This window comes from Taudactylus pleione, unplaced genomic scaffold (genome assembly GCF_031769625.1).
Source record: "Taudactylus pleione unplaced genomic scaffold, aTauple2 ptg000100l, whole genome shotgun sequence".
NCBI classification, from domain to species: domain Eukaryota; kingdom Metazoa; phylum Chordata; class Amphibia; order Anura; family Myobatrachidae; genus Taudactylus; species Taudactylus pleione.
In genome coordinates this window covers 6,187,620-6,209,279 of record NW_028284502.1, presented here as the reverse complement: position 1 = coordinate 6,209,279, position 21,660 = coordinate 6,187,620, and the positions used below count along the sequence as shown (strand labels likewise).

Genomic DNA, 21,660 nt, shown 5'->3' with positions numbered 1-21,660 from the left:
TTAATATTGAAAAACAATATATGTAAAGTATAATTTTTGGTAAAAATATTTGAAATGCTTTTTGAGACATGTATTTTATCAAAGTTTAAAACGGTTGGCAATTTTGAATGAATAAGTGACTAAATAAATATGTTTTTATTCTCTCCTTTCTTTTGTGAAATACAGGCCCTTATTTCTTACAATGTATTGCCAAGTGACTTTCTAGTATACTATTTTGTAGCAGTTATTAAGGATTTCTCTTTAAAGGAATCCTACATGAGAATTAGTGCCAGTATTTTCTGATGCTCACATAGTAAAAACATGAAGTAAAATTAAAAAGTATCTTAAAAAGATAGAACAATTTTTAGCATTTTATCTTTAAGCTTTTTCAAGAAAAGCAAAGCAGTTTTGGAAACACTTTGTTAACACAATTTTGGATGTTATGGAACTAAATATTGTTTAATTTTCAATTGTTCTCCCAGCTGTTATGATAAAAATTACTCTCTCTCTATTTATCTTAGAAAATGTACTTGTAACTGACATTTTATAAACTTCCCTGCATGATTCTCCTTTGACTGCACACGATATTAATCATGGAGCTTGCTCAAGCATAATAAATGCTATTTTCTGGAAATTTCTGATGTTTACCTTAGCATCAGTTTATTTAAAAAAAAAATAGCTTATACTCAAGAATGGGAATATAGCATTATTTTGTGTTTTTCTGATATGGACATTTTCTAGAAATGTAGTACATTGTTCATCAAGTAAGCCTGGGTGAAAGCTACAACAGTTGTCACGTCTCATATTGTAATGAATCAACAACAAACTACATACTTAGTAGATGAAAATGAATCAAACAAAGACACTGCTGAGATTTGAACTCAGGATCTCCTGTTTACTAGACAGGCGCTTTAACCAACTAAGCCACAGCACCACATGGAAAGAAGCTTTTTTACATGCTATTTTATGGAAATAACTGATGTTTACCTTAGCATCATTTTAATGCTAAAATATAGCTTATATTCAAGAAAGGAAATATTGCATTATTTTGTGTTTGTCAGATGTAGACTTTATCTAGAAACATAGAACATTGTCCACCAAGTAAGCCAGAAAGAAGACTGCTAAAGTTTTCACATCTCATATTGTCATGAATCAACAACAAACTACATAATAAGGTGATGAAAATTAACCAAACAAAAGTCACTGCCAAGATTCAATTGCAGGATCTCCTGTTTACTAGACAGGCGTGTTAACCAGCTAAGCCACAGCACCACCTGCTCCAAAGTGTCATATAATGAAAAATGATATATCTCATGTATGTTTTATGGTAACATTTTTTGAGATCCTTAAAAAGGCCGATGCTTAATCGATTCTTTAAAAGGTAAAAATAAAGAAAAAAAATACAGTATATGTTTTCTTCTCTACATTCATTTAAAAATTATAGGACTGTTTTTCTTAAAATGGTTTGGCAAAGTCACTCTCTTATATTATTTTTTTGTAGCAGTTATTATAAAATTCTCTTTAAAAGCATCCTACAATGGATTAATGTTTGCTTTTTTATGATACACAAACAGAAAAAATAAACTTGTAATTCAAATGAAGATCTCTATCTTCTAAATATAGATCTAATGTTAGCTTTTTTTCTTGAAGCTTGTTCAAGAGACATGAAGCTTTTTTTTCTGGAAATACTTTCCTAACATAATTTTGCAAATGTTATGGAACTAAATATTGATTCATTTTTAAATAATTCTCCTAGTCTCTAGGACTAAAATTACTCTTTCCCAAATTATCTTGGTAAACATACTTTGTTTTAGATATTTTCACACTTCCTATGGACTTCTCCTTTTACTAAACTCCATTATTATTCTGGAGGTTGTTTAAACAGAATGCAAAGTATTCTCTAGAAAACTCTCATGTCTAACAGCATACATTTAATTCCACTGTATGGCTTATATCAAAACAGGAACATGTTTTATTGTCTTCTAATATGGACTGCATCTAGAAATGAACTGTATTGCTGACCAAGTAAACTGGGGTGAAAGTTGCTCAAGGAATCACATGTCTTATTTCTTGAGCATCAACAATACACTACATGCTAAGATATGACAAGCAAATAAAAGGTACTGCTGAGATTTGAACTCAGGATCTCCTGTTTATGAGACAGGTACTTTAACCAACTAGGCCACAGCACCATATAAAAGCCCCTGTTTAATATTGAAAAACAATATATGTAAAGTATAATTTTTGGTAAAAATATTTGAAATGCTTTTTGAGAAATGTATTTTATCAAAGTTTAAAATGGTTGGCAATTTTGAATGAATAAGTGACTAAATAAATATGTTTTTATTCTCTCCTTTCTTTTGTGAAATACAGGCCCTTATTTCTTACAATGTATTGCCAAGTGACTTTCTAGTATACTATTTTGTAGCAGTTATTATGGATTTCTCTTTAAAGGAATCCTACATGAGAATTAGTGCCAGTATTTTCTGATGCTCACATAGTAAAAACATGAAGTAAAATTAAAAAGTATCTTAAAAAGATAGAACAATTTTTAGCATTTTATCTTTAAGCTTTTTCAAGAAAAGCAAAGCAGTTTTGGAAACACTTTGTTAACACAATTTTGGATGTTATGGAACTAAATATTGTTTAAATTTCAATTGTTCTCCCAGCTGTTATGATAAAAATTACTCTCTCTCTATTTATCTTAGAAAATGTACTTGTAACTGACATTTTATAAACTTCCCTGCATGATTCTCCTTTGACTGCACACGATATTAATCATGGAGCTTGCTCAAGCATAATAAATGCTATTTTCTGGAAATTTCTGATGTTTACCTTAGCATCAGTTTGTTTAAAAAAAAAATAGCTTATACTCAAGAAAGGGAATATAGCATTATTTTGTGTTTTTCTGATATGGACATTTTCTAGAAATGTAGTACATTGTTCATCAAGTAAGCCTGGGTGAAAGCTACTACAGTTGTCACGTCTCATATTGTAATGAATCAACAACAAACTACATACTTAGTAGATGAAAATGAATCAAACAAAGGCACTGCTGAGATTTGAACTCAGGATCTCCTGTTTACTAGACAGGCGCTTTAACCAACCAAGCCACAGCACCACATGGAAAGAAACTTTTTTACTTGCTATTTTATGGAAATATCTGATGTTTACCTTAGCATCATTTTAATGCTAAAATATAGCTTATATTCAAGAAAGGAAATATTGCATTATTTTGTGTTTGTCAGATGCAGACTTTATCTAGAAACATAGAACATTGTCCACCAAGTAAGCCAGAAAGAAGACTGCTAAAGTTTTCACATCTCATATTATCTTGAATCAACAACAAACTACATAATAAGGTGATGAAAATTAACCAAACAAAAGTCACTGCCAAGATTCGATTGCAGGATCTCCTGTATACTAGACAGGCATGTTAACCAGCTAAGCCACAGCACCACCTGCTCCAAAGTGTCATATAATGAAAAATGATATATCTCATGTATGTTTTATGGTAACATTTTTTGAGATCCTTAAAAAGGCCGATGCTTAATCGATTCTTTAAAAGGTAAAAATAAAGAAAAAAAATACAGTATATGTTTTCTTCTCTACATTCATTTAAAAATTATAGGACTGTTTTTCTTAAAATGGTTTGGCAAAGTCACTCTCTTATATTATTTTTTTGTAGCAGTTATTATAGCATTCTCTTTAAAAGCATCCTACAATGGATTAATGTTTGCTTTTTTATGATACACAAACAGAAAAAATAAACTTGTAATTCAAATGAAGATCTCTATCTTCTAAATATAGATCTAATGTTAGCTTTTTTTCTTGAAGCTTGTTCAAGAGACATGAAGCTTTTTTTTCTGGAAATACTTTCCTAACAGAATTTTGCAAATGTTATGGAACTAAATATTGATTCATTTTTAAATAATTCTCCTAACCTCTAGGACTAAAATTACTCTTTCCCAAATTATCTTGGTAAACATACTTTGCTTTAGATATTTTCACACTTCCTATGGACTTCTCCTTTTACTAAACTCCATTATTATTCTGGAGGTTGTTTAAACAGAATGCAAAGTATTCTCTAGAAAACTCTCATGTCTAACAGCATACATTTAATTCCACTGTATGGCTTATATCAAAACAGGAACATGTTTTATTGTCTTCTAATATGGACTGCATCTAGAAATGAACTGTATTGCTGACCAAGTAAACTGGGGTGAAAGTTGCTCAAGGAATCACATGTCTTATTTCTTGAGCATCAACAATACACTACATGCTAAGATATGACAAGCAAATAAAAGGTACTGCTGAGATTTGAACTCAGGATCTCCTGTTTACGAGACAGGTACTTTAACCAACTAGGCCACAGCACCATATAAAAGCCCCTGTTTAATATTGAAAAACAATATATGTAAAGTATAATTTTTGGTAAAAATATTTGAAATGCTTTTTGAGAAATGTATTTTATCAAAGTTTAAAATGGTTGGCAATTTTGAATGAATAAGTGACTAAATAAATATGCTTTTATTCTCTCCTTTCTTTTGTGAAATACAGGCCCTTATTTCTTACAATGTTTTGCCAAGTGACTTTCTAGTATACTATTTTGTAGCAGTTATTATGGATTTCTCTTTAAAGGAATCCTACATGAGAATTAGTGCCAGTATTTTCTGATGCTCACATAGTAAAAACATGAAGTAAAATTAAAAAGTATCTTAAAAAGATAGAACAATTTTTAGCATTTTATCTTTAAGCTTTTTCAAGAAAAGCAAAGCAGTTTTGGAAACACTTTGTTAACACAATTTTGGATGTTATGGAACTAAATATTGTTTAATTTTCAATTGTTCTCCCAGCTGTTATGATAAAAATTACTCTCTCTCTATTTATCTAAGAAAATGTACTTGTAACTGACATTTTATAAACTTCCCTGCATGATTCTCCTTTGACTGCACACGATATTAATCATGGAGCTTGCTCAAGCATAATAAATGCTATTTTCTGGAAATTTCTGATGTTTACCTTAGCATCAGTTTATTTAAAAAAAAATAGCTTATACTCAAGAATGGGAATATAGCATTATTTTGTGTTTTTCTGATATGGACTTTTTCTAGAAATGTAGTACATTGTTCATCAAGTAAGCCTAGGTGAAAGCTACTACAGTTGTCACGTCTCATATTGTAATGAATCAACAACAAACTACATACTTAGTAGATGAAAATGAATCAAACAAAGGCACTGCTGAGATTTGAACTCAGGATCTCCTGTTTACTAGACAGGCGCTTTAACCAACTAAGCCACATCACCACATAGAAGGAAGCTTTTCTACATGCTATTTTATGGAAATATCTGATGTTTACCTTAGCATCATTTTATTGCTAAAATATAGCTTATATTCAAGAAAGGAAATATTGCATTATTTTGTGTTTGTCAGATGTAGACTTTATCTAGAAACATAGAACATTGTCCACCAAGTAAGCCAGAAAGAAGACTGCTAAAGTTTTCACATCTCATATTGTCATGAATCAACAACAAACTACATAATAAGGTGATGAAAATTAACCAAACAAAAGTCACTGCCAAGATTCGATTGCAGGATCTCCTGTATACTAGACAGGCGTGTTAACCAGCTAAGCCACAGCACCACCTGCTCCAAAGTGTCATATAATGAAAAATGATATATCTCATGTATGTTTTATGGTAACATTTTTTGAGATCCTTAAAAAGGCCGATGCTTAATCGATTCTTTAAAAGGTAAAAATAAAGAAAAAAAATACAGTATATGTTTTCTTCTCTACATTCATTTAAAAATTATAGGACTGTTTTTCTTAAAATGGTTTGGCAAAGTCACTCTCTTATATTATTTTTTTGTAGCAGTTATTATAGCATTCTCTTTAAAAGCATCCTACAATGGATTAATGTTTGCTTTTTTATGATACACAAACAGAAAAAATAAACTTGTAATTCAAATGAAGATCTCTATCTTCTAAATATAGATCTAATGTTAGCTTTTTTTCTTGAAGCTTGTTCAAGAGACTTGAAGCTTTTTTTTCTGGAAATACTTTCCTAACAGAATTTTGCAAATGTTATGGAACTAAATATTGATTCATTTTTAAATAATTCTCCTAGCCTCTAGGACTAAAATTACTCTTTCCCAAATTATCTTGGTAAACATACTTTGCTTTAGATATTTTCACACTTCCTATGGACTTCTCCTTTTACTAAACTCCATTATTATTCTGGAGGTTGTTTAAACAGAATGCAAAGTATTCTCTAGAAAACTCTCATGTCTAACAGCATACATTTAATTCCACTGTATGGCTTATATCAAAACAGGAACATGTTTTATTGTCTTCTAATATGGACTGCATCTAGAAATGAACTGTATTGCTGACCAAGTGAACTGGGGTGAAAGTTGCTAATGGAATCACGTCTTATTTCTTGAGCATCAACAATACACTACATGCTAAGATATGACAAGCAAATAAAAGGTACTGCTGAGATTTGAACTCAGGATCTCCTGTTTACAAGACAGGCACTTTAACCAACTAAGCCACAGCACCATATAGAAGCCCCTGTTTAATATTGAAAAACAATATATGTAAAGTAAAATTTTTGGTAAAAATATTTGAAATGCTTTTTGAGACATGTATTTTATCAAAGTTTAAAACGGTTGGCAATTTTGAATGAATAAGTGACTAAATAAATATGTTTTTATTCTCTCCTTTCTTTTGTGAAATACAGGCCCTTATTTCTTACAATGTATTGCCAAGTGACTTTCTAGTATACTATTTTGTAGCAGTTATTAAGGATTTCTCTTTAAAGGAATCCTACATGAGAATTAGTGCCAGTATTTTCTGATGCTCACATAGTAAAAACATGAAGTAAAATTAAAAAGTATCTTAAAAAGATAGAACAATTTTTAGCATTTTATCTTTAAGCTTTTTCAAGAAAAGCAAAGCAGTTTTGGAAACACTTTGTTAACACAATTTTGGATGTTATGGAACTAAATATTGTTTAATTTTCAATTGTTCTCTCAGCTGTTATGATAAAAATTACTCTCTCTCTATTTATCTTAGAAAATGTACTTGTAACTGACATTTTATAAACTTCCCTGCATGATTCTCCTTTGACTGCACACGATATTAATCATGGAGCTTGCTCAAGCATAATAAATGCTATTTTCTGGAAATTTCTGATGTTTACCTTAGCATCAATTTATTTAAAAAAAAAATAGCTTATACTCAAGAAAGGGAATATAGCATTATTTTGTGTTTTTCTGATATGGACATTTTCTAGAAATGTAGTACATTGTTCATCAAGTAAGCCTGGGTGAAAGCTACTACAGTTGTCACGTCTCATATTGTAATGAATCAACAACAAACTACATACTTAGTAGATGAAAATGAATCAAACAAAGGCACTGCTGAGATTTGAACTCAGGATCTCCTGTTTACTAGACAGGCGCTTTAACCAACTAAGCCACAGCACCACATGGAAAGAAGCTTTTTTACATGCTATTTTATGGAAATATCTGATGTTTACCTTAGCATCATTTTAATGCTAAAATATAGCTTATATTCAAGAAAGGAAATATTGCATTATTTTGTGTTTGTCAGATGTAGACTTTATCTAGAAACATAGAACATTGTCCACCAAGTAAGCCAGAAAGAAGACTGCTAAAGTTTTCACATCTCATATTGTCATGAATCAACAACAAACTACATAATAAGGTGATGAAAATTAACCAAACAAAAGTCACTGCCAAGATTCAATTGCAGGATCTCCTGTTTACTAGACAGGCGTGTTAACCAGCTAAGCCACAGCACCACCTGCTCCAAAGTGTCATATAATGAAAAATGATATATCTCATGTATGTTTTATGGTAACATTTTTTGAGATCCTTAAAAAGGCCGATGCTTAATCGATTCTTTAAAAGGTAAAAATAAAGAAAAAAAATACAGTATATGTTTTCTTCTCTACATTCATTTAAAAATTATAGGACTGTTTTTCTTAAAATGGTTTGGCAAAGTCACTCTCTTATATTATTTTTTTGTAGCAGTTATTATAAAATTCTCTTTAAAAGCATCCTACAATGGATTAATGTTTGCTTTTTTATGATACACAAACAGAAAAAATAAACTTGTAATTCAAATGAAGATCTCTATCTTCTAAATATAGATCTAATGTTAGCTTTTTTTCTTGAAGCTTGTTCAAGAGACATGAAGCTTTTTTTTCTGGAAATACTTTCCTAACAGAATTTTGCAAATGTTATGGAACTAAATATTGATTCATTTTTAAATAATTCTCCTAGTCTCTAGGACTAAAATTACTCTTTCCCAAATTATCTTGGTAAACATACTTTGTTTTAGATATTTTCACACTTCCTATGGACTTCTCCTTTTACTAAACTCCATTATTATTCTGGAGGTTGTTTAAACAGAATGCAAAGTATTCTCTAGAAAACTCTCATGTCTAACAGCATACATTTAATTCCACTGTATGGCTTATATCAAAACAGGAACATGTTTTATTGTCTTCTAATATGGACTGCATCTAGAAATGAACTGTATTGCTGACCAAGTAAACTGGGGTGAAAGTTGCTCAAGGAATCACATGTCTTATTTCTTGAGCATCAACAATACACTACATGCTAAGATATGACAAGCAAATAAAAGGTACTGCTGAGATTTGAACTCAGGATCTCCTGTTTACGAGACAGGTACTTTAACCAACTAGGCCACAGCACCATATAAAAGCCCCTGTTTAATATTGAAAAACAATATATGTAAAGTATAATTTTTGGTAAAAATATTTGAAATGCTTTTTGAGACATGTATTTTATCAAAGTTTAAAACGGTTGGCAATTTTGAATGAATAAGTGACTAAATAAATATGTTTTTATTCTCTCCTTTCTTTTGTGAAATACAGGCCCTTATTTCTTACAATGTATTGCCAAGTGACTTTCTAGTATACTATTTTGTAGCAGTTATTAAGGATTTCTCTTTAAAGGAATCCTACATGAGAATTAGTGCCAGTATTTTCTGATGCTCACATAGTAAAAACATGAAGTAAAATTAAAAAGTATCTTAAAAAGATAGAACAATTTTTAGCATTTTATCTTTAAGCTTTTTCAAGAAAAGCAAAGCAGTTTTGGAAACACTTTGTTAACACAATTTTGGATGTTATGGAACTAAATATTGTTTAATTTTCAATTGTTCTCCCAGCTGTTATGATAAAAATTACTCTCTCTCTATTTATCTTAGAAAATGTACTTGTAACTGACATTTTATAAACTTCCCTGCATGATTCTCCTTTGACTGCACACGATATTAATCATGGAGCTTGCTCAAGCATAATAAATGCTATTTTCTGGAAATTTCTGATGTTTACCTTAGCATCAGTTTATTTAAAAAAAAAATAGCTTATACTCAAGAATGGGAATATAGCATTATTTTGTGTTTTTCTGATATGGACATTTTCTAGAAATGTAGTACATTGTTCATCAAGTAAGCCTGGGTGAAAGCTACAACAGTTGTCACGTCTCATATTGTAATGAATCAACAACAAACTACATACTTAGTAGATGAAAATGAATCAAACAAAGACACTGCTGAGATTTGAACTCAGGATCTCCTGTTTACTAGACAGGCGCTTTAACCAACTAAGCCACAGCACCACATGGAAAGAAGCTTTTTTACATGCTATTTTATGGAAATATCTGATGTTTACCTTAGCATCATTTTAATGCTAAAATATAGCTTATATTCAAGAAAGGAAATATTGCATTATTTTGTGTTTGTCAGATGTAGACTTTATCTAGAAACATAGAACATTGTCCACCAAGTAAGCCAGAAAGAAGACTGCTAAAGTTTTCACATCTCATATTGTCATGAATCAACAACAAACTACATAATAAGGTGATGAAAATTAACCAAACAAAAGTCACTGCCAAGATTCAATTGCAGGATCTCCTGTTTACTAGACAGGCGTGTTAACCAGCTAAGCCACAGCACCACCTGCTCCAAAGTGTCATATAATGAAAAATGATATATCTCATGTATGTTTTATGGTAACATTTTTTGAGATCCTTAAAAAGGCCGATGCTTAATCGATTCTTTAAAAGGTAAAAATAAAGAAAAAAAATACAGTATATGTTTTCTTCTCTACATTCATTTAAAAATTATAGGACTGTTTTTCTTAAAATGGTTTGGCAAAGTCACTCTCTTATATTATTTTTTTGTAGCAGTTATTATAAAATTCTCTTTAAAAGCATCCTACAATGGATTAATGTTTGCTTTTTTATGATACACAAACAGAAAAAATAAACTTGTAATTCAAATGAAGATCTCTATCTTCTAAATATAGATCTAATGTTAGCTTTTTTTCTTGAAGCTTGTTCAAGAGACATGAAGCTTTTTTTTCTGGAAATACTTTCCTAACATAATTTTGCAAATGTTATGGAACTAAATATTGATTCATTTTTAAATAATTCTCCTAGTCTCTAGGACTAAAATTACTCTTTCCCAAATTATCTTGGTAAACATACTTTGTTTTAGATATTTTCACACTTCCTATGGACTTCTCCTTTTACTAAACTCCATTATTATTCTGGAGGTTGTTTAAACAGAATGCAAAGTATTCTCTAGAAAACTCTCATGTCTAACAGCATACATTTAATTCCACTGTATGGCTTATATCAAAACAGGAACATGTTTTATTGTCTTCTAATATGGACTGCATCTAGAAATGAACTGTATTGCTGACCAAGTAAACTGGGGTGAAAGTTGCTCAAGGAATCACATGTCTTATTTCTTGAGCATCAACAATACACTACATGCTAAGATATGACAAGCAAATAAAAGGTACTGCTGAGATTTGAACTCAGGATCTCCTGTTTATGAGACAGGTACTTTAACCAACTAGGCCACAGCACCATATAAAAGCCCCTGTTTAATATTGAAAAACAATATATGTAAAGTATAATTTTTGGTAAAAATATTTGAAATGCTTTTTGAGAAATGTATTTTATCAAAGTTTAAAATGGTTGGCAATTTTGAATGAATAAGTGACTAAATAAATATGTTTTTATTCTCTCCTTTCTTTTGTGAAATACAGGCCCTTATTTCTTACAATGTATTGCCAAGTGACTTTCTAGTATACTATTTTGTAGCAGTTATTATGGATTTCTCTTTAAAGGAATCCTACATGAGAATTAGTGCCAGTATTTTCTGATGCTCACATAGTAAAAACATGAAGTAAAATTAAAAAGTATCTTAAAAAGATAGAACAATTTTTAGCATTTTATCTTTAAGCTTTTTCAAGAAAAGCAAAGCAGTTTTGGAAACACTTTGTTAACACAATTTTGGATGTTATGGAACTAAATATTGTTTAAATTTCAATTGTTCTCCCAGCTGTTATGATAAAAATTACTCTCTCTCTATTTATCTTAGAAAATGTACTTGTAACTGACATTTTATAAACTTCCCTGCATGATTCTCCTTTGACTGCACACGATATTAATCATGGAGCTTGCTCAAGCATAATAAATGCTATTTTCTGGAAATTTCTGATGTTTACCTTAGCATCAGTTTGTTTAAAAAAAAAATAGCTTATACTCAAGAAAGGGAATATAGCATTATTTTGTGTTTTTCTGATATGGACATTTTCTAGAAATGTAGTACATTGTTCATCAAGTAAGCCTGGGTGAAAGCTACTACAGTTGTCACGTCTCATATTGTAATGAATCAACAACAAACTACATACTTAGTAGATGAAAATGAATCAAACAAAGGCACTGCTGAGATTTGAACTCAGGATCTCCTGTTTACTAGACAGGCGCTTTAACCAACCAAGCCACAGCACCACATGGAAAGAAACTTTTTTACTTGCTATTTTATGGAAATATCTGATGTTTACCTTAGCATCATTTTAATGCTAAAATATAGCTTATATTCAAGAAAGGAAATATTGCATTATTTTGTGTTTGTCAGATGCAGACTTTATCTAGAAACATAGAACATTGTCCACCAAGTAAGCCAGAAAGAAGACTGCTAAAGTTTTCACATCTCATATTATCTTGAATCAACAACAAACTACATAATAAGGTGATGAAAATTAACCAAACAAAAGTCACTGCCAAGATTCGATTGCAGGATCTCCTGTATACTAGACAGGCATGTTAACCAGCTAAGCCACAGCACCACCTGCTCCAAAGTGTCATATAATGAAAAATGATATATCTCATGTATGTTTTATGGTAACATTTTTTGAGATCCTTAAAAAGGCCGATGCTTAATCGATTCTTTAAAAGGTAAAAATAAAGAAAAAAAATACAGTATATGTTTTCTTCTCTACATTCATTTAAAAATTATAGGACTGTTTTTCTTAAAATGGTTTGGCAAAGTCACTCTCTTATATTATTTTTTTGTAGCAGTTATTATAGCATTCTCTTTAAAAGCATCCTACAATGGATTAATGTTTGCTTTTTTATGATACACAAACAGAAAAAATAAACTTGTAATTCAAATGAAGATCTCTATCTTCTAAATATAGATCTAATGTTAGCTTTTTTTCTTGAAGCTTGTTCAAGAGACATGAAGCTTTTTTTTCTGGAAATACTTTCCTAACAGAATTTTGCAAATGTTATGGAACTAAATATTGATTCATTTTTAAATAATTCTCCTAACCTCTAGGACTAAAATTACTCTTTCCCAAATTATCTTGGTAAACATACTTTGCTTTAGATATTTTCACACTTCCTATGGACTTCTCCTTTTACTAAACTCCATTATTATTCTGGAGGTTGTTTAAACAGAATGCAAAGTATTCTCTAGAAAACTCTCATGTCTAACAGCATACATTTAATTCCACTGTATGGCTTATATCAAAACAGGAACATGTTTTATTGTCTTCTAATATGGACTGCATCTAGAAATGAACTGTATTGCTGACCAAGTAAACTGGGGTGAAAGTTGCTCAAGGAATCACATGTCTTATTTCTTGAGCATCAACAATACACTACATGCTAAGATATGACAAGCAAATAAAAGGTACTGCTGAGATTTGAACTCAGGATCTCCTGTTTACGAGACAGGTACTTTAACCAACTAGGCCACAGCACCATATAAAAGCCCCTGTTTAATATTGAAAAACAATATATGTAAAGTATAATTTTTGGTAAAAATATTTGAAATGCTTTTTGAGAAATGTATTTTATCAAAGTTTAAAATGGTTGGCAATTTTGAATGAATAAGTGACTAAATAAATATGCTTTTATTCTCTCCTTTCTTTTGTGAAATACAGGCCCTTATTTCTTACAATGTTTTGCCAAGTGACTTTCTAGTATACTATTTTGTAGCAGTTATTATGGATTTCTCTTTAAAGGAATCCTACATGAGAATTAGTGCCAGTATTTTCTGATGCTCACATAGTAAAAACATGAAGTAAAATTAAAAAGTATATTAAAAAGATAGAACAATTTTTAGCATTTTATCTTTAAGCTTTTTCAAGAAAAGCAAAGCAGTTTTGGAAACACTTTGTTAACACAATTTTGGATGTTATGGAACTAAATATTGTTTAATTTTCAATTTTTCTCCCAGCTGTTATGATAAAAATTACTCTCTCTCTATTTATCTAAGAAAATGTACTTGTAACTGACATTTTATAAACTTCCCTGCATGATTCTCCTTTGACTGCACACGATATTAATCATGGAGCTTGCTCAAGCATAATAAATGCTATTTTCTGGAAATTTCTGATGTTTACCTTAGCATCAGTTTATTTAAAAAAAAATAGCTTATACTCAAGAATGGGAATATAGCATTATTTTGTGTTTTTCTGATATGGACTTTTTCTAGAAATGTAGTACATTGTTCATCAAGTAAGCCTAGGTGAAAGCTACTACAGTTGTCACGTCTCATATTGTAATGAATCAACAACAAACTACATACTTAGTAGATGAAAATGAATCAAACAAAGGCACTGCTGAGATTTGAACTCAGGATCTCCTGTTTACTAGACAGGCGCTTTAACCAACTAAGCCACAGCACCACATGGAAGGAAGCTTTTCTACATGCTATTTTATGGAAATATCTGATGTTTACCTTAGCATCATTTTATTGCTAAAATATAGCTTATATTCCAGAAAGGAAATATTGCATTTATTTTGTGTTTGTCAGATGTAGACTTTATCTAGAAACATAGAACATTGTCCACCAAGTAAGCCAGAAAGATGACTGCTAAAGTTTTCACATCTCATATTGTCATGAATCAACAACAAACTACATAATAAGGTGATGAAAATTAACCAAACAAAAGTCACTGCCAAGATTCGATTGCAGGATCTCCTGTATACTAGACAGGCGTGTTAACCAGCTAAGCCACAGCACCACCTGCTCCAAAGTGTCATATAATGAAAAATGATATATCTCATGTATGTTTTATGGTAACATTTTTTGAGATCCTTAAAAAGGCCGATGCTTAATCGATTCTTTAAAAGGTAAAAATAAAGAAAAAAAATACAGTATATGTTTTCTTCTCTACATTCATTTAAAAATTATAGGACTGTTTTTCTTAAAATGGTTTGGCAAAGTCACTCTCTTATATTATTTTTTTGTAGCAGTTATTATAGCATTCTCTTTAAAAGCATCCTACAATGGATTAATGTTTGCTTTTTTATGATACACAAACAGAAAAAATAAACTTGTAATTCAAATGAAGATCTCTATCTTCTAAATATAGATCTAATGTTAGCTTTTTTTCTTGAAGCTTGTTCAAGAGACTTGAAGCTTTTTTTTCTGGAAATACTTTCCTAACAGAATTTTGCAAATGTTATGGAACTAAATATTGATTCATTTTTAAATAATTCTCCTAGCCTCTAGGACTAAAATTACTCTTTCCCAAATTATCTTGGTAAACATACTTTGCTTTAGATATTTTCACACTTCCTATGGACTTCTCCTTTTACTAAACTCCATTATTATTCTGGAGGTTGTTTAAACAGAATGCAAAGTATTCTCTAGAAAACTCTCATGTCTAACAGCATACATTTAATTCCACTGTATGGCTTATATCAAAACAGGAACATGTTTTATTGTCTTCTAATATGGACTGCATCTAGAAATGAACTGTATTGCTGACCAAGTGAACTGGGGTGAAAGTTGCTAATGGAATCACATGTCTTATTTCTTGAGCATCAACAATACACTACATGCTAAGATATGACAAGCAAATAAAAGGTACTGCTGAGATTTGAACTCAGGATCTCCTGTTTACGAGACAGGTACTTTAACCAACTAGGCCACAGCACCATATAAAAGCCCCTGTTTAATATTGAAAAACAATATATGTAAAGTATAATTTTTGGTAAAAATATTTGAAATGCTTTTTGAGAAATGTATTTTATCAAAGTTTAAAATGGTTGGCAATTTTGAATGAATAAGTGACTAAATAAATATGCTTTTATTCTCTCCTTTCTTTTGTGAAATACAGGCCCTTATTTCTTACAATGTTTTGCCAAGTGACTTTCTAGTATACTATTTTGTAGCAGTTATTATGGATTTCTCTTTAAAGGAATCCTACATGAGAATTAGTGCCAGTAATTTCTGATGCTCACATAGTAAAAACATGAAGTAAAATTAAAAAGTATCTTAAAAAGATAGAACAATTTTTAGCATTTTATCTTTAAGCTTTTTCAAGAAAAGCAAAGCAGTTTTGGAAACACTTTGTTAACACAATTTTGGATGTTATGGAACTAAATATTGTTTAATTTTCAATTGTTCTCCCAGCTGTTATGATAAAAATTACTCTCTCTCTATTTATCTAAGAAAATGTACTTGTAACTGACATTTTATAAACTTCCCTGCATGATTCTCCATTGACTGCACACGATATTAATCATGGAGCTTGCTCAAGCATAATAAATGCTATTTTATGGAAATTTCTGATGTTTGCCTTAGCATCAGTTTATTTAAAAAAAAATAGCTTATACTCAAGAATGGGAATATAGCATTATTTTGTGTTTTTCTGATATGGACATTTTCTAGAAATGTAGTACATTGTTCATCAAGTAAGCCTGGGTGAAAGCTACTACAGTTGTCACGTCTCATATTGTAATGAATCAACAACAAACTACATACTTAGTAGATGAAAATGAATCAAACAAAGGCACTGCTGAGATTTGAACTCAGGATCTCCTGTTTACTAGACAGGCGCTTTAACCAACTAAGCCACAGCACCACATGGAAGGAAGCTTTTCTACATGCTATTTTATGGAAATATCTGATGTTTACCTTAGCATCATTTTATTGCTAAAATATAGCTTATATGCAAGAAAGGAAATATTGCATTATTTTGTGTTTGTCAGATGTAGGCTTTATCTAGAAACATAGAACATTGTCCACCAAGTAAGCCAGAAAGAAGACTGCTAAAGTTTTCACATCTCATATTGTCATGAATCAACAACAAACTACATAATAAGGTGATGAAAATTAACCAAACAAAAGTCACTGCCAAGATTCGATTGCAGGATCTCCTGTATACTAGACAGGCGTGTTAACCAGCTAAGCCACAGCACCACCTGCTCCAAAGAGTCATATAATGAAAAATTATATATCTCATGTATGTTTTATGGTAACATTTTTTGAGATCCTTAAAAAGGCCGATGCTTAATCGATTCTTTAAAAGGTAAAAATAAAGAAAAAAAATACAGTATATATTTTCTTCTCTACATTCATTTAAAAATTATAGGACTGTTTTTCTTAAAATGGTTTGGCAAAGTCACTCTCTTATATTATTTTTTTGTAGCAGTTATTATAGCATTCTCTTTAAAAGCATCCTACAATGGATTAATGTTTGCTTTTTTATGATACACAAACAGAAAAAATAAACTTGTAATTCAAATGAAGATCTCTATCTTCTAAATATAGATCTAATGTTAGCTTTTTTTCTTGAAGCTTGTTCAAGAGACTTGAAGCTTTTTTTTCTGGAAATACTTTCCTAACAGAATTTTGCAAATGTTATGGAACTAAATATTGATTCATTTTTAAATAATTCTCCTAGCCTCTAGGACTAAAATTACTCTTTCCCAAATTATCTTGGTAAACATACTTTGCTTTAGATATTTTCACACTTCCTATGGACTTCTCCTTTTACTAAACTCCATTATTATTCTGGAGGTTGTTTAAACAGAATGCAAAGTATTCTCTAGAAAACTCTCATGTCTAACAGCATACATTTAATTCCACTGTATGGCTTATATCAAAACAGGAACATGTTTTATTGTCTTCTAATATGGACTGCATCTAGAAATGAACTGTATTGCTGACCAAGTGAACTGGGGTGAAAGTTGCTAATGGAATCACGTCTTATTTCTTGAGCATCAACAATACACTACATGCTAAGATATGACAAGCAAATAAAAGGTACTGCTGAGATTTGAACTCAGGATCTCCTGTTTACAAGACAGGCACTTTAACCAACTAAGCCACAGCACCATATAGAAGCCCCTGTTTAATATTGAAAAACAATATATGTAAAGTAAAATTTTTGGTAAAAATATTTGAAATGCTTTTTGAGACATGTATTTTATCAAAGTTTAAAACGGTTGGCAATTTTGAATGAATAAGTGACTAAATAAATATGTTTTTATTCTCTCCTTTCTTTTGTGAAATACAGGCCCTTATTTCTTACAATGTATTGCCAAGTGACTTTCTAGTATACTATTTTGTAGCAGTTATTAAGGATTTCTCTTTAAAGGAATCCTACATGAGAATTAGTGCCAGTATTTTCTGATGCTCACATAGTAAAAACATGAAGTAAAATTAAAAAGTATCTTAAAAAGATAGAACAATTTTTAGCATTTTATCTTTAAGCTTTTTCAAGAAAAGCAAAGCAGTTTTGGAAACACTTTGTTAACACAATTTTGGATGTTATGGAACTAAATATTGTTTAATTTTCAATTTTTCTCCCAGCTGTTATGATAAAAATTACTCTCTCTCTATTTATCTTAGAAAATGTACTTGTAACTGACATTTTATAAACTTCCCTGCATGATTCTCCTTTGACTGCACACGATATTAATCATGGAGCTTGCTCAAGCATAATAAATGCTATTTTCTGGAAATTTCTGATGTTTACCTTAGCATCAGTTTATTTAAAAAAAAAATAGCTTATACTCAAGAAAGGGAATATAGCATTATTTTGTGTTTTTCTGATATGGACATTTTCTAGAAATGTAGTACATTGTTCATCAAGTAAGCCTGGGTGAAAGCTACTACAGTTGTCACGTCTCATATTGTAATGAATCAACAACAAACTACATACTTAGTAGATGAAAATGAATCAAACAAAGGCACTGCTGAGATTTGAACTCAGGATCTCCTGTTTACTAGACAGGCGCTTTAACCAACTAAGCCACAGCACCACATGGAAAGATGCTTTTTTACTTGCTATTTTATGGAAATATCTGATGTTTACCTTAGCATCATTTTAATGCTAAAATATAGCTTATATTCAAGAAAGGAAATATTGCATTATTTTGTGTTTGTCAGATGCAGACTTTATCTAGAAACATAGAACATTGTCCACCTAGTAAGCCAGAAAGAAGACTGCTAAAGTTTTCACATCTCATGTTATCTTGAATCAACAACAAACTACATAATAAGGTGATGAAAATTAACCAAACAAAAGTCACTGCCAAGATTCGATTGCAGGATCTCCTGTATACTAGACAGGTGTGTTAACCAGCTAAGCCACAGCACCACCTGCTCCAAAGTGTCATATAATGAAAAATGATATATCTCATGTATGTTTTATGGTAACATTTTTTGAGATCCTTAAAAAGGCCGATGCTTAATCGATTCTTTAAAAGGTAAAAATAAAGAAAAAAAGTACAGTATATGTTTTCTTCTCTACATTCATTTAAAAATTATAGGACTGTTTTTCTTAAAATGGTTTGGCAAAGTCACTCTCTTATATTATTTTTTTGTAGCAGTTATTATAAAATTCTCTTTAAAAGCATCCTACAATGGATTAATGTTTGCTTTTTTATGATACACAAACAGAAAAAATAAACTTGTAATTCAAATGAAGATCTCTATCTTCTAAATATAGATCTAATGTTAGCTTTTTTTCTTGAAGCTTGTTCAAGAGACATGAAGCTTTTTTTTCTGGAAATACTTTCCTAACAGAATTTTGCAAATGTTATGGAACTAAATATTGATTCATTTTTAAATAATTCTCCTAGTCTCTAGGACTAAAATTACTCTTTCCCAAATTATCTTGGTAAACATACTTTGTTTTAGATATTTTCACACTTCCTATGGACTTCTCCTTTTACTAAACTCCATTATTATTCTGGAGGTTGTTTAAACAGAATGCAAAGTATTCTCTAGAAAACTCTCATGTCTAACAGCATACATTTAATTCCACTGTATGGCTTATATCAAAACAGGAACATGTTTTATTGTCTTCTAATATGGACTGCATCTAGAAATGAACTGTATTGCTGACCAAGTAAACTGGGGTGAAAGTTGCTCAAGGAATCACATGTCTTATTTCTTGAGCATCAACAATACACTACATGCTAAGATATGACAAGCAAATAAAAGGTACTGCTGAGATTTGAACTCAGGATCTCCTGTTTACGAGACAGGCACTTTAACCAACTAGGCCACAGCACCATATAAAAGCCCCTGTTTAATATTGAAAAACAATATATGTAAAGTATAATTTTTGGTAAAAATATTTGAAATGCTTTTTGAGAAATGTATTTTATCAAAGTTTAAAATGGTTGGCAATTTTGAATGAATAAGTGACTAAATAAATATGTTTTTATTCTCTCCTTTCTTTTGTGAAATACAGGCCCTTATTTCTTACAATATATTGCCAAGTGACTTTCTAGTATACTATTTTGTAGCAGTTATTATGGATTTCTCTTTAAAGGAATCCTACATGAGAATTAGTGCCAGTATTTTCTGATGCTCACATAGTAAAAACATGAAGTAAAATTAAAAAGTATCTTAAAAAGATAGAACAATTTTTAGCATTTTATCTTTAAGCTTTTTCAAGAAAAGCAAAGCAGTTTTGGAAACACTTTGTTAACACAATTTTGGATGTTATGGAACTAAATATTGTTTAAATTTCAATTGTTCTCCCAGCTGTTATGATAAAAATTACTCTCTCTCTATTTATCTTAGAAAATGTACTTGTAACTGACATTTTATAAACTTCCCTGCATGATTCTCCTTTGACTGCACACGATATTAATCATGGAGCTTGCTCAAGCATAATAAATGCTATTTTCTGGAAATTTCTGATGTTTACCTTAGCATCAGTTTATTTAAAAAAAAAATAGCTTATACTCAAGAAAGGGAATATAGCATTATTTTGTGTTTTTCTGATATGGACATTTTCTAGAAATGTAGTACATTGTTCATCAAGTAAGCCTGGGTGAAAGCTACTACAGTTGTCAAGTCTCATATTGTAATGAATCAACAACAAACTACATACTTAGTAGATGAAAATGAATCAAACAAAGGCACTGCTGAGATTTGAACTCAGGATCTCCTGTTTACTAGACAGGCGCTTTAACCAACTAAGCCACAGCACCACATGGAAAGAAGCTTTTTTACTTGCTATTTTATGGAAATATCTGATGTTTACCTTAGCATCATTTTAATGCTAAAATATAGCTTATATTCAAGAAAGGAAATATTGCATTATTTTGTGTTTGTCAGATGCAGACTTTATCTAGAAACATAGAACATTGTCCACCAAGTAAGCCAGAAAGAAGACTGCTAAAGTTTTCACATCTCATATTATCTTGAATCAACAACAAACTACATAATAAGGTGATGAAAATTAACCAAACAAAAGTCACTGCCAACATTCGATTGCAGGATCTCCTGTATACTAGACAGGCGTGTTAACCAGCTAAGCCACAGCACCACCTGCTCCAAAGTGTCATATAATGAAAAATTATATATCTCATGTATGTTTTATGGTAACATTTTTTGAGATCCTTAAAAAGGCCGATGCTTAATCGATTCTTTAAAAGGTAAAAATAAAGAAAAAAAATACAGTATATGTTTTCTTCTCTACATTCATTTAAAAATTATAGGACTGTTTTTCTTAAAATGGTTTGGCAAAGTCACTCTCTTATATTATTTTTTTGTAGCAGTTATTATAGCATTCTCTTTAAAAGCATCCTACAATGGATTAATGTTTGCTTTTTTATGATACACAAACAGAAAAAATAAACTTGTAATTCAAATGAAGATCTCTATCTTCTAAATATAGATCTAATGTTAGCTTTTTTTCTTGAAGCTTGTTCAAGAGACATGAAGCTTTTTTTTCTGGAAATACTTTCCTAACAGAATTTTGCAAATGTTATGGAACTAAATATTGATTCATTTTTAAATAATTCTCCTAGTCTCTAGGACTAAAATTACTATTTCCCAAATTATCTTGGTAAACATACTTTGCTTTAGATATTTCCACACTTCCTATGGACTTCTCCTTTTACTAAACTCCATTATTATTCTGGAGGTTGTTTAAACAGAATGCAAAGTGTTCTCTAGAAAACTCTCATGTCTAACATCATACATTTAATTCCACTGTATGGCTTATATCAAAACAGGAACATGTTTTATTGTCTTCTAATATGGACTGCATCTAGAA

The 21,660-nt window shown here is 30.6% G+C and overlaps 17 non-coding genes across 17 annotated transcripts; all 17 read right to left on the bottom strand.

Annotated features, from left to right (window-relative positions):
* Positions 1 to 839: 839 nt before the first annotated feature.
* TRNAT-AGU (transfer RNA threonine (anticodon AGU)) lies at positions 840 to 913 on the bottom strand. The gene has a single exon. It is a non-coding gene; the product is annotated as a tRNA-Thr (tRNA).
* A 2,113-nt stretch (positions 914 to 3,026) lies between these two features.
* On the bottom strand, positions 3,027 to 3,100 carry TRNAT-AGU (transfer RNA threonine (anticodon AGU)). The gene has a single exon. It is a non-coding gene; the product is annotated as a tRNA-Thr (tRNA).
* A 1,184-nt stretch (positions 3,101 to 4,284) lies between these two features.
* Positions 4,285 to 4,358, bottom strand: TRNAT-CGU (transfer RNA threonine (anticodon CGU)). The gene has a single exon. It is a non-coding gene; the product is annotated as a tRNA-Thr (tRNA).
* Positions 4,359 to 5,212: 854 nt separating this feature from the next.
* On the bottom strand, positions 5,213 to 5,286 carry TRNAT-AGU (transfer RNA threonine (anticodon AGU)). The gene has a single exon. It is a non-coding gene; the product is annotated as a tRNA-Thr (tRNA).
* A 1,182-nt stretch (positions 5,287 to 6,468) lies between these two features.
* Positions 6,469 to 6,542, bottom strand: TRNAT-UGU (transfer RNA threonine (anticodon UGU)). Its single transcript has one exon. It is a non-coding gene; the product is annotated as a tRNA-Thr (tRNA).
* Positions 6,543 to 7,397: 855 nt separating this feature from the next.
* On the bottom strand, positions 7,398 to 7,471 carry TRNAT-AGU (transfer RNA threonine (anticodon AGU)). The gene has a single exon. It is a non-coding gene; the product is annotated as a tRNA-Thr (tRNA).
* A 1,184-nt stretch (positions 7,472 to 8,655) lies between these two features.
* TRNAT-CGU (transfer RNA threonine (anticodon CGU)) lies at positions 8,656 to 8,729 on the bottom strand. Its single transcript has one exon. It is a non-coding gene; the product is annotated as a tRNA-Thr (tRNA).
* An 855-nt stretch (positions 8,730 to 9,584) lies between these two features.
* On the bottom strand, positions 9,585 to 9,658 carry TRNAT-AGU (transfer RNA threonine (anticodon AGU)). Its single transcript has one exon. It is a non-coding gene; the product is annotated as a tRNA-Thr (tRNA).
* A 2,113-nt stretch (positions 9,659 to 11,771) lies between these two features.
* On the bottom strand, positions 11,772 to 11,845 carry TRNAT-AGU (transfer RNA threonine (anticodon AGU)). The gene has a single exon. It is a non-coding gene; the product is annotated as a tRNA-Thr (tRNA).
* A 1,184-nt stretch (positions 11,846 to 13,029) lies between these two features.
* On the bottom strand, positions 13,030 to 13,103 carry TRNAT-CGU (transfer RNA threonine (anticodon CGU)). The gene has a single exon. It is a non-coding gene; the product is annotated as a tRNA-Thr (tRNA).
* An 854-nt stretch (positions 13,104 to 13,957) lies between these two features.
* On the bottom strand, positions 13,958 to 14,031 carry TRNAT-AGU (transfer RNA threonine (anticodon AGU)). Its single transcript has one exon. It is a non-coding gene; the product is annotated as a tRNA-Thr (tRNA).
* A 1,185-nt stretch (positions 14,032 to 15,216) lies between these two features.
* On the bottom strand, positions 15,217 to 15,290 carry TRNAT-CGU (transfer RNA threonine (anticodon CGU)). The gene has a single exon. It is a non-coding gene; the product is annotated as a tRNA-Thr (tRNA).
* An 854-nt stretch (positions 15,291 to 16,144) lies between these two features.
* Positions 16,145 to 16,218, bottom strand: TRNAT-AGU (transfer RNA threonine (anticodon AGU)). Its single transcript has one exon. It is a non-coding gene; the product is annotated as a tRNA-Thr (tRNA).
* A 1,182-nt stretch (positions 16,219 to 17,400) lies between these two features.
* On the bottom strand, positions 17,401 to 17,474 carry TRNAT-UGU (transfer RNA threonine (anticodon UGU)). Its single transcript has one exon. It is a non-coding gene; the product is annotated as a tRNA-Thr (tRNA).
* Positions 17,475 to 18,329: 855 nt separating this feature from the next.
* Positions 18,330 to 18,403, bottom strand: TRNAT-AGU (transfer RNA threonine (anticodon AGU)). Its single transcript has one exon. It is a non-coding gene; the product is annotated as a tRNA-Thr (tRNA).
* A 1,184-nt stretch (positions 18,404 to 19,587) lies between these two features.
* Positions 19,588 to 19,661, bottom strand: TRNAT-CGU (transfer RNA threonine (anticodon CGU)). The gene has a single exon. It is a non-coding gene; the product is annotated as a tRNA-Thr (tRNA).
* Positions 19,662 to 20,516: 855 nt separating this feature from the next.
* Positions 20,517 to 20,590, bottom strand: TRNAT-AGU (transfer RNA threonine (anticodon AGU)). The gene has a single exon. It is a non-coding gene; the product is annotated as a tRNA-Thr (tRNA).
* Positions 20,591 to 21,660: the final 1,070 nt, after the last annotated feature.